Genomic DNA, 12,453 nt, shown 5'->3' on the forward strand with positions numbered 1-12,453 from the left:
ATAGCATGGGAATAATTGTGGGTTTGGTGGTTGTTAATAGAAATTTCTTACTGTATTCTCTAACTTTGCTAAAGCAAACCTGCAATGCTTGGGCCAAGCAGATGCAGAATGTATCAAATTAGTACCTTAGGGCAAGGAACACAATAAGATGTTTCATTATAAACTCACGGAAGTAACTATATCCTTGACATACTCCTTTCCCAGACATTGTGAGGCTATCGGTAATACTTTATGTCTCATGTGAGGATCACCAGAGAAAATCTCTGGAACTAGTCATTAATCAAACAAAGCATAGCACAGAGTTAGAATTTTTGAAATGGTGCCAAAAGCAGTTGTGGAAATTTGCAGTGACAACTGATGAGAAACCAAATACCTAGAGGGAAGGTCGTGGCTTTCCTCTGGTCTTGTTCTATTTTCTTTTTCACTGATCGTTACAGAATCTTTGTAGGGATCTTGTAAAATCTTGCAGTCAGTCCTCTGCAGAGAGAAAATCAATTTTATAAACAGTTTCTATTATACTGGCATCTTTTCTGTAGTTTTACAGTGTGAGATTTACCCAGCCCAACAGTAGGTTTCCAACTAAAGAAAACAAAAATACAGGGCACAGTATGGGCCTAGAATAGAGTAGGGTGGGATGAGCCATGATCAGAATGCACTTGGCAAGGGAGATGAGGATTAAAACCAGGTTTTAAACACAAAGGAGAAAGTCCCAGACACTACTGCAGAAAGGTAAAAAATAGAGAGAACAGAAAAAATGAGTGAAGAGCTGCTGGTAGATAACAGCAAGTGTCTGTGCTTAATTAGCCTTAGCTAGAATGGGAGAGACATATTGCAGCAAGCCTGTGTGAATCAGTTGTCAGGTACAGGAAGGGGGCTTATGTTTCAGGTTCCTGTCATAAAATGAAATATTTTGCACATTTTTGCACACTGCCTAGAGAAACAGTGCTGCTAGCTATGAACCACCGTACTGAAACCAGTAAAAAGCTGCAGTAATCAAGGCCATTAACCTCAGGTTGCCCTATCCTATCAAACTCGGACCCTTCCTGTTGAAACAATTCAGCTAGACACAGTGTTCAAGGCACTATCACTTACTTTTATGGTATGCCCTGGGACACTAGCAATGCCTTTGAGGACATAACAGAAGGCAAAAAATAACCATATCAAAAATAATGTACATGCAGAGAATTTCATCAAATCCTAGAACGGTTTGGGTTGGAAGGGACCTTAAAGACCATCTAGTTCTAACTCCTCGGCCATGGGCAGGGACACCTTCCACTTGACCAGGTTGCTCAAAGCTTCGTCCAACCTGGCCTTGAATGTTTCCAGGGATGGGGAACATCCCCATACAAAGAAGCTTCCCTTGGAAAATAATGTTGCAACTATTGCACCAGGCAGACTCACTGGCATTCCCACCAGAAGTCTATTTATCATATAATACTGAGCAACAGATTGTTCCAAGATCCAGTGGACCTTATGTTAAGGCTTTTAAATTGACATTTTCCAACCTACTGTGTTTGCATTGTCACTTAATATCAAACAAAGCATCTAGGAACATATTACATGAAAGGCATCACAGAAGAAGGTTGATTTGATGCCTGAAATGAAATGGGGAAAACCTTTTAAATGCCCAAACAAACTCTCAATTGTTTTGATTCAACAGATCCAGTTTAACCTCACATTGTTACACTATGGTAAAAATATTTTGGTGTCGATTCAGTGATAACATAGTAAAACCCATGACAATTGCTCTGAACACTGATATCTTTCAATTCTAAGTTAGGAAAAAGACTAAAATAAAATTTCACCCAATAAACCCTCAAGATTTATTCATTTTGCTTCTTTGTTCCTATTGTGCAACTTTCCACATTATTTCATAAGAAAAAGAAATACATCACATATTAGGCAGTTAAATCCACCTTGTTAGCAAAGAATTTGGATTACGCTTATAACTGTTTCAATAATTTCAGATAATTTATGGTTAAACTACTCACCACCTTAGCTGCTTTAACAAAGGATTTATGGAAACTCCATGTATTCAGCACAATAACTAAAATTTCACAAGGTAACAATCAACAGAAGACAGCTGCCTTTGTGTACATGTTTGAGCTGAGAATTACATTTCTAGCATTTCGTGAAAGCATAATATATTATTTTATTCTCAAGGCCATTAACAATTTCACCATTAACAGACAAGTTTACTACTTTAATTAGGACCTCATCTAGCACCCTGAATCAAGAGGAGTTTTCCTACTGATTTCAGTGGGACCAAGATTTGCTCAGTGTTCCCTCCTGTTATTAAAACAAGGATTTCCTCCAACCTACTAGTCAAGATAGTATGTTAATTTAATTATTAGCTTGTTTTGACTTCAGAGAGCTCTCATATGAGGGGTGTGTGTGTGTGTGTGTGTTTAACTCCAAGTTACTTCAGGTAGAGTTAATCCTTAAAGTTTTCGTACTGTAGTGTAAGGTACTGTGCTTTTTTTCTTCCCATTGATCGTACTGGGGCTGGCATTTGAGGCCTTCTTTTCAAATCTTAGTCACAGTTCTGGACAATGCAAAATGTCCTTTTTATACCAACTCTAGCATTGTCATAAAATGATATCTATCAATTATCATAAAAATACCTGCCAATTTCATAGAAAGATTATCTGTCAATCCACTGGAAATGTTCTTACTTCAGTGATTTACATGTGCCAGACATAATTTTGAAGTTCAAGCTCCAAAAAGCTTCCTGAACAAAAGGCTGTCTAATAGGAAAAATAATTGGTGACATCCTGCCCAGTGAAATGTTTAAAACATTCACTCACATTTCCTGGTTTATTTTGCTCAACAAGTTTCTGTAATGGAGTTTTCATTTACAGCCACACTAGTCTGGTGACTTGATTGCACTGGTAGAAACAGGGCTTTGTTTCTCTAGATCAACAAACATCCACAGGTGAGGACTTTCTAACATTACTAGATGCTGAAATTCAAATCCTGAAGTGCATACAGACACAACGGCAGGCGATTCGTTGATGGCACTAGATGATACAACAGGCTCACAGCTAAGTCAGTCCTGGCTGGATAGCAGTTTGAGGTAGTTCTCCCCTTCTTACCAGGGAAATAAAAAATGAAATCCAGTACTTAGCTTACACTGGATGCTCAGGCAAAATTCAAGTCATATGATATTAAAAAATTACTGAATTGAAGGGAAGAAGAAGAACGGGAGCATTCAAACATTTAGCTCTCAAGAATGTGTTAGATAATTTAGAGGTGTCATGATATAAAGCATCTTGCTTAGTGGAAGAAGTACTTTCTCCATATATCTATTTGATAGTCACCATAACCATTAGCGTTTCACTATAAGAAGGATGAATGTATGCTAACATCTTTGTTTCCATGCCAAACCACCCATCTGTTCCCTGCTCAGAATTGTCGTACTTTTTTTTTCCCACTTTTGTCCTATGTTATATTTAAAAAATACAAAAATATGCATTATCTCATATATATAATTTATGATCTAGACTCTCGGTACTAATGAAATTCAACAAAGAGAGAATGGAACAAAGAGAGAATGGTTCAGAATACTACGTTTCCAATTGTTTAAGATGAAGCACTGCTTTATTGTGTTGCATTAGCAACCTCTTCATAACAAGGAGAGACAAAAAGAGTATTTGAATTAATGACTTCACTCGTGGGGAAAAAAAATACTTCATTTTTTAATGCATAGTTCATCTGCTAACAGACACTAGCCTCTGATGATAGTCTTATGCTGATATATCACTAGCAGTGTACCATACATGATGAATTACCCGCTAGCCGTCATTTTTACTGGCTTTGGGTTTTATTAACTTGCAAAAAAGATGCCAACAAAGTCTTTTATACTCAGTTGCTGCTTCAAAGACAGGAGCAGAGGTTTGCTTTAGGAGTTTTTAGGAGATCAGTAATCAGACTTCTTGAGATCACCATTGAAGTTATGAGATAGTATATACCAACACTAGATAGGCCTAAGTGCTTACTGCCTTTTTTCTGAGTGAATGTTGCAACATGAGTCATAATTATTTAGTCCATAATTACTAATATTCTATATTTCCTTTTGGTCAGCAAAAGTACTTCAGAAAGTGCCTGCTGGGGTCTAAATGCAAATAAAAAGACCAGCCTACTTCAGGGATGGTCTACACTTCTAGCTCCTAGAACACTTACCATCAGAACAGTCAGAAGTGTAGATAGACCAAAAGACCTGATAATGGGTCTTTTTTTCCAAAGCACCTGCAAAAGGAAAGGTCATAGCTAGGCATTCTCAGCTGCCCTTGTACATGTGCCAGTTAAACACCTATTTTTTTCCGTAAGACTTATGTTTAACTACTTAGCCCCCAGAACATCACTGTGAGTGTGAAACTACAGCAAATAGTTTATATTAAATACATTCCCATACACACAGCATCTTCAAGAGAAAATGCTCAGATACTCTTATTGCTTCATCACATAAAGTGTACAGTCCTATTCAACTATGGCTGAAGCACATAAAATATTTTGTTCTCCCTATGATGCCATTATTATTTGGCACATCTTTAAAAACTGCTGTTAAAACAAAAGCACATTCTGAAGTAAGGGCAATATTCAGCTCTTTTCTCAGATGCACAATTGCTTTCCAAAGCAGCAGCTTCTCATAATCCAGTCCCATGTGGCTTGAATCTAACCCAGTTCTAGTACTGAAGCTTTTTCCCTTTTCAGTGTCAGTATAAAGAAAACTGGGGACTAGCTCCTAGTCCCTGCTCTGGCTGCTTTAATACTGTCCTAAATAGGTTACTGAGGATTACTTTTGGCACTGCTTGGGAAACTTAACTGATGTCAAGCCAATGTACCCAGCTTTGTGCCAACTGCTTCTTGTTCTCTTCTAAATCAGGGAAGTAACATAAAAAAACTGCCAGGGAGCAAGCTGAGGGCTGGGGCTAAAGTACACTGCGCTCTAGTCATCTGTGTAAGCACAAGGAATCCATAGGGGACACTTCGAGACCAGAACAGCCTGAAGCTTAAACCACTGGAATTTGTTCTGGGCACAGTATAGATATACCAGTACCTGCCCCAAGGCTGTGCCAAATACTCTGGCAATTCTCGGTGTTTTGTCAATAAGACAACGTTTGCAGAAAATTTCCTAAAATGTTATGTTATCCTTCCACCCTTCTTTGAAACTTTACCTGAAATCCCTTTCACTCTGTGGGACCACAAATGGCTTAAAGGGGGTATTTAGCATATACCCTATACAAGACTGAGCTTTCCAGAAGTTAGAACTGTGCAGTTTCCAAGACCTCTGCAAAACATCAGCTTGCCTGACCGCTTTGAAATTTAGGAAATAGGGCACTGCTAGAAAATAGTCACTACATCACAGATACTACAGTTGCAAAGAACTTTTTATCATATTTCCTCTTCCCTCTGCTATTTCAGAACTTTCTTTCCTGCTGAACTCTTAAGGGTTAACTAGCTTTGGGTGGAGGAGGGGGAAATCAGAGGTCAGCTCTTGTTCTGATACCAGTGAACTCACAAGTTACTCCTTAAGCATGTGGTTTCATCCTAGGTTCTTCCTGCCAGCAATTTCTCACTTTAATCATACACCCACAGCAACCCAGATCTTTAAATTCAGCAATTCTTTCTCAGGTTTCAGCAAGTCATTGGCAGCCTGAGCTATTTTTGGGATATTTTCTCTACTGCAGATGCAGCTCAGGAAAACGCAGGGAGCATGCTAAAGACCTGCAGCTATTTGCCTTGTACAATTTGTTCATTTCTCTTTATTTCTCTGTTTTCCTGCACTGATCACTTAAAGGACAATCTCTCTTGCAAACAAAATCCCCGGAGCCTGATTAGAGGGACTGAAGGCTCCCAGACACGGATTGCCTGCCAGCCACAGCACGGTAAGGACATGGACACTTTTGGCTAGCCTTGCACTGCAGCTTTTTAAGCTTTGCTGAACGTTTATTTGTGTCCATCGCTTCCAAATCAACACTGCTGGCATGGCAGGCAGTCTCCAGCTCCTGGTCTCCATTTTCATTCCCTAAAATCCTCAGCACTTGTAAGTAACACATTTATACTCACCGTCTCTTTGTGTGTGCTAGAAATCAATGACTGACACTAATTTTGATCAGTTCCAGGGGTTGGGTTTTTTCCTTACATTTGAGCATCTTTTGGAGATCTGTAATTCGTAATCCTGATTGAAACTGTGAATATTTCTATTGCCTGATCCTCCCTATTTTAGGTATACTGTTAGTCTTATTATTTAGCTCAGCAAATTATTCAAGTCAGGGAATGGTTTTATGTACAGTAGATGGAAACATTATAAAAAAGATCTGCTACTGCTGATTTGCAGTTATATACATAGCTTTCTTGTCTTCTGTACCGGCTCTGCTATAATACCTTTAAGCTGCCACACAGCAGTGTGCTAACACTACAAAGACATATACAGCATAAAACCAATGCAGCAGACCAAGCTGTACTAAAAATGAGTAGGCTTTATCATGCAGTTCTTTTTATATATGCTCACAGAAATGCACCAAGTAAGCTTTGCAAGAATGGTGAGATTCCAATTTTATGGGACATACTATTTCATTGAAATACTTGTACAAATAGTTTTAACATCCTCAGGGATATTTTACTTACACATACTACTGCAGGAAGAGGAACACAGTTCATGTCTGATGAATGTACAAACCAAATTCTGGCAATCGCTGGTGACAGAAATTGGAAAAGGGGGTCTTTTGGTCCTTTTCTGTACTTCAGGCTTTTTTAAAAAACTGGAATTGCTTTATGCTTTATCCTTTCATGTTCAGTAACCCGATGATTGCAAAGAAGAGAATTCCCCTGAGGGCTTAATGTACATCATCCAAATATTTGACTGCAACTCAGTGTTTGTTGTCCTATTAGGAGAGGTTTTAGACCTTAGCCTGACTTTGCACTAGAGGTAGGGAGGCCTTCAGATAGAATAAGCAATCAAAAGCTGCCTGTGTTTGCTGCCAAAACAGACAAAAGCATACTGTACAGTTGTAGCCCCATAATATTTCCTATCAAAATGCTTAGACACTACAGTCCGCAGCAGAAAAAAAAAAAGTTACCACAGCCTCTGAAACAGTATTTTAGGAACTTACTCAACCTTCACCCTTCACCTTTTCAATATGGGAGAATTTTTATTCATTTTCTAGCTTGCAAATGTTTCTGGAGTGATTTATAAAACTGATTGGAGGTATGGGAGAAATGTTGTATGCGCACATGAGCACCCTGAAGGTCTTTAAGGCATAACTGTCAGTATGGAAAAAGTTCTGATACTGATATGCAAAGAATTAAAAAAAAAAAAAAAAGGGAGGGGGGGGCAGGGGGAGGAAAAAAAAAGCCATTCAGGATATAATGACTTACAAGTCAGAAGACCTAGAAGCAAAAAGTTAAAACTTCAACTGGAATCAACAGATTTAGGATCAGTCTCTGAAAGTGATATTTTTTTCTTCTGAAAGCCTCTCATCAATTTTGAGACACAATTTCTATGATACTATGTTGCTTGTGAACATAAGACGCACCTCTGAGCCTGGCTCTCCTCCCACAGGTGAAGCTCTGCCTCAATTTCACTGAAGTCACTGATACTAAATTAGATTAATGAGAAATATGAATCAGTCCTTTAGTCCATAGTTCCAATCCCAAATGTTAGCACTCAGCTTGCTGGAAATCTTGAGATGCAACACATTTCGCAGAGACCGCAGTAGGAAAGAAATGATTATAGCTAGATGTGTTTTGCTAAGAGTTAGCAAAACATTTGTTTGTTCACTGTTAACAGCGGAACTGACATATCATTAGACAAATTGCGAGGCATGCATGTAAATCTAGACCTCGTGTTTCTCTCTCCCTCAAAAAAAAAGTTACTCTCGCACAAAGAGAAGTTGATTGAAGGAAGTCCTACTGGCAGGACAGGTCTGTGCAGAACTGTTTTGGAAATTCAATGAGATAAAACTCAATACAGAGATAGACCTGTACAGATAACCATTCAAGTGGTGCTTGTTTGGGCTCATTTTAGAAAATGTCACACTAAATTGTGCCATTGATAAAAATTTTATTAGAAAGACAATGCATGTTATTTCACAATATGTGCAGAAAGGAAATTATCTAAATAATGAAAAAGCAGATGCCATCTAGGCTATATTAACCTTTCTATTTTTAAAAAAACCCTGTTGCCTACAGGAACTCTCAGGAAGTTGAAACCCCCATCTTTGTTAGAGGAGAAATAAAGACCACGGGGATTAGCAACTCTCCAGATGTTCCCAACTGAGGGTACACACATGCTACATTAATATACTTTTTTTTTTCTGTGCACATACATTAAATCAGCCACACAAGAAACTAAAGATTAACTGACTCTATAAATGTACTAATTTATAATTCAGCAGCAGCTATGATGCCAGGCACTCCCATAACTCATACTTGATGACCCTTGCCTAGAGACAAGTATATATAAAGGACTAATGGGTATCACTAAGGGCAACAGCTAAAGTTGGAACCCATGCTGACTTACAGTAGAACTTGTTCTAGAGTTAGAACATGAGTCAAAACCACAATTATTCCTTCATTTGAACAATCACAGAAGTGGGTCTCTCCAATTTTAATGGCACCCTCAGATACACACTAAAGTTACAATAGATAAGTTACTGTGCATGAGCACAGCCATGGTAATTGGCCAGTTATATTGTCTTCACCTGACTTTTTAAAAAAGTTTACTCTTTCCAATTTTAGCTTAAAATTCAGTTTAAAAAAGATTTAATTGGTCCTGCACTACTAAGTAAATGACTAGACTAAAAATGCCTATAGTCTCAATGGCTCCATTGACATGCAGTAACTTACCACAGAGCAACAACCCGATCAGATGGCTGAGCCCTTCATTAAAATTGAAGGAACAGTTTTATTTTTCCTGGCTGTCACTTTGCACCAGACTAATTATATTAAATCCAGTTGAGGGACTGGGTTGAAAGAGGGATCATCAACATGTGAATAGTACAATAATTCTTCAAGGATTGGATCTGAATTTTAATAGTCTCAAAGCAGGGCTCTGCAACAAAAAACTGACAAATTTTGCTGGTGATGTGTTGGGAGACAACATCAGTTTAGAGGAGGAATATCACAAAGTAACAGAAATGAGAGGAAATGTAGTAGAAATGTAAGGCTCATTTGAGGCAGGAATAAGCAAATGAGGGAGCAGCCTAGAGTGGCGAGCTGCAGGCTTGTGCATGAGGAGGTAGGCACTAGCTTGGCTCGTCCAAGTAGCTCAGCTTTGTCTTCTCTGTAGCTGCTGACTCCTGGCAGTGCCTGCAGTCCCAACCTTCTCTCAAGTGGCAGCAGAAGCATGAAGATGCTCTGCAGCCCATTTCTCTCAGATCCTCCCATCTCCATTTCTTCCCACATCATTCCATAGCAGGAGAAGGCCCTGGTCTGCTTCCAGCTCTCACCTCAATCTCAGCCTCTGCCTCTGATAAACAGAGCACAGGGAGGTAGTAAGGGCTACCTGGAAAAGATGAAAGAGGGGCTACAGGGCCTGGTCAGCAGGGTGGAAATGACACAGGAATGGAGATGGAACTGGATATCCTGGGAGGAGGAGTGTGGGAAGAGACAGGTAGACAAGCAAAGTGCAGCTGCTTCCACCCAACACTTCCCAATGTGATACAGCTGAGAATAAGACAAATCCATTCCATAGGACACCACTAAAGATAAAGGCATTTGAGACAGTATAGCTCTGACGGCATCCTATAGGTATGGGTGAGTCCCTATTTGGAATATTACACAGTTCTTGTCACTCACAAAACAGAAAAATCAATACATATCATAACAATGAGGCAGGAGTATGATTGCTTTTGGTAAAGAAATCATCAGGGAAATTAATCATTTAAGATGTATGACAATGCAGGGCCAAGAACAAACAGATATAAATCAAACACAGCAAGCAGAATTAGGAGAACACACTGAAGCAGTGAGATGGGAGCAAGAATCCTATCTTTTTTTTTTAAAATGGAGTGTGATCAATTACCAAAAGCACTGAATGTTTTTGAAATCTGCTGCAACACTACAATCACTCCAGGAATGTTTTCTATGTCACTGTCACACATGTTAATATAAGTGAGATAAGAACCAGTTCCTGCATATAATACATGGATGAATGGATAGGTGCTATAATTTGCTTTAGCAGATGTTGCTCCTTTTGACATCACCTGTATCTCTGTACAAAGACTAAGATAACATCAATGTGATAACATCACCTCTTTAATACACACAAATGAAACTAGACTGAGTTAGAGAAGAATGAATGGAGCAAACTTGGTTCTTGATATTCTGAAGAATCTAGGAAATCTGTTATGAGGCTGCACAGATTAGGGTACGCTGAATGTATTTTAAGTGTAAACAAGTACCAGAAAGTTATTTTCAGGTTAATGTTTTTCCTCTTTTGCTCAAAAATCATGTTGACCAGGAAGTCAACAGGCTGCCCTCACTGGAGAGGGAGGGGAAGACTGAGAGCATGAGACCATTACTTCCTTTTTACCAGAAAGAAAATGAAAGTAAATGCCACATAGGCAAGAGACAGAGACTATGCTGTATATCCGTACTGATTTGTCTGACACTAAAGCAACAGACCTCAAGCACCAAGGCTAAAATTTTTGCCAATAACATGTCAGAGTATCATAACTCCATTTCTATGTAGATTCTACAACTGCCATACAGATTATAGTATGTTTGACTTGTCTCTTTCAGACGTCTTTTCACAGGCTGCAGTACCAATAAAGGGAAGGCTCTAAGTAGCCTTCAACAGAAATCAGCATTTCTGTTGCAATTAATCTTTAGAAATAGATGGCTGTTCTTTTCAAATTAATTTTTGAAAGATATCCTTGCAAAATTTATGACTGAAATTCCATCCCTCAAACTGGAATCAGTCACTGCAAATCACATAATATTCAGGTATTTAGATTATCCTGAGATTGTAAGGCAGTGAGCTCTCACAGCAGCAACGGAGAGTACAATATATCAAAGAGATCAGTTTAAAGATGACATCTCTGAGGCTACATCAAACAGCAGCTACAAGAAACAGTTCAACAGCAGTCGCTGGATAATTTTGCCCTAACTGAAAAGAAATAAATCCATTGGATGAAAAGACTAGATTTCTGGTATTTAAGATATCTAATTCATTGCCAAAAATACGTAAAGTTTTTGAAACAGGCAAGATGGATACTTTAAAATGTTACCTATATAAAGACTGACTGAGTTGAATTACTTTATAAATTTCCAAAAAACTGGTTGGGAAAAAACCCCATTGTCACTAACGTTTTATGAATTTTAGTGATAATGCTTTGTAGTCTGCAAGACAGATATAATCCCTGGTACCAACTTTTGACTTTCTAGACATTGGTTCCAGTTAAACGCAGCTGCAATAGACTCCTTAACCTTCCCCATCAAATCTGTTAACCTTTCTTTAGTGAGTATTTCTCTAATCTTGCTTATTCTTGCCTGACTTCAGTTTTACTACATATGATGATCAGGCCAGCAATAATAAGGAAAACCACTAGCAAAGGCATCTAAAAATGGTATTCATTCTTGAAAGTCCAAGCCCAAGTCACTAAGGCAAGTCACACAGATAACTCCAACTTCTCATTATGCAATATCATTTCCTCTGCCATGTCCTGTTACTAACTAAAGTCACTAACTTTATCTGAAGCTAGATAAAGTATACAAACTCAATGAATATAATATATCAATGCAGTAATGGTCTACTAAATGTAAAAACTACTTTTAACAAGGGTAAAAAATGCAAGCAAAACTCAGCTTTCATTAAGTCTGTCTCACACTTATCCCAAATCATTTATGCTGTGACTATGCCTTTCTTGATGCTAGACAGAGCATTCAGCTGTCAGTCCTCTAAATCTGAAGGTCTAAAAGGGTTGAAACAAATAATCTTTCTGTTTGCAAAGGAAAAACAAAAGGCCTCAGCTGGGAAAGAGAAAAGCGATTATTGCCACTAAGTGTGAGAAGACCTCCAGATAAGACAGTGATCTAGTCATATTTATGTCTAAATTTCACCATTTCAGAGCTGGACAGAAAAAAAATATGTTTCAACCTTGCAGAGCACGCTGACATCACACAGCCCCCAAATTTAGTTCTTTCCTGTAGTTTGTCTGTGCTGCTGTTATTAATAGGCACACTAAAATGGGAACTTCACCCTGGCTCAGCTTTGACTCACTGAATGGCCTTGGGCACCACATAACCTCTGTCTCCAGCTCTCTAGCTGCATAATGCATTTGTCTATCTAGTGACTTTACAGAGTCATGAGGCAAATAAATGAGCCACTTCACATAATTTTTAGATTGCAATACACTGCCTTCCCATATAATCCCTGTGCACTTTCATAACATACTTCCTGAATTTTAACATAAACTTACCTTTTTCATGAAGGCAACCAAACTGCTT

The 12,453-nt window shown here is 38.5% G+C and overlaps 1 long non-coding RNA gene across 1 annotated transcript in view; it reads right to left on the reverse strand.

Annotated features, from left to right (window-relative positions):
* Nucleotides 1-377: 377 nt before the first annotated feature.
* LOC121097452 overlaps nt 378-12,453 on the reverse strand; it is a 31,863-nt gene continuing 19,787 nt past the window's right edge. The window contains exon 4 of the long non-coding RNA XR_005830964.1: nt 378-477. This is a non-coding gene — a long non-coding RNA (uncharacterized LOC121097452). The remainder of the gene's footprint in view (nt 478-12,453) is intronic.

This window comes from Falco naumanni, chromosome 14, assembly GCF_017639655.2.
Source record: "Falco naumanni isolate bFalNau1 chromosome 14, bFalNau1.pat, whole genome shotgun sequence".
Classification (NCBI taxonomy): Eukaryota; Metazoa; Chordata; class Aves; order Falconiformes; family Falconidae; genus Falco; species Falco naumanni.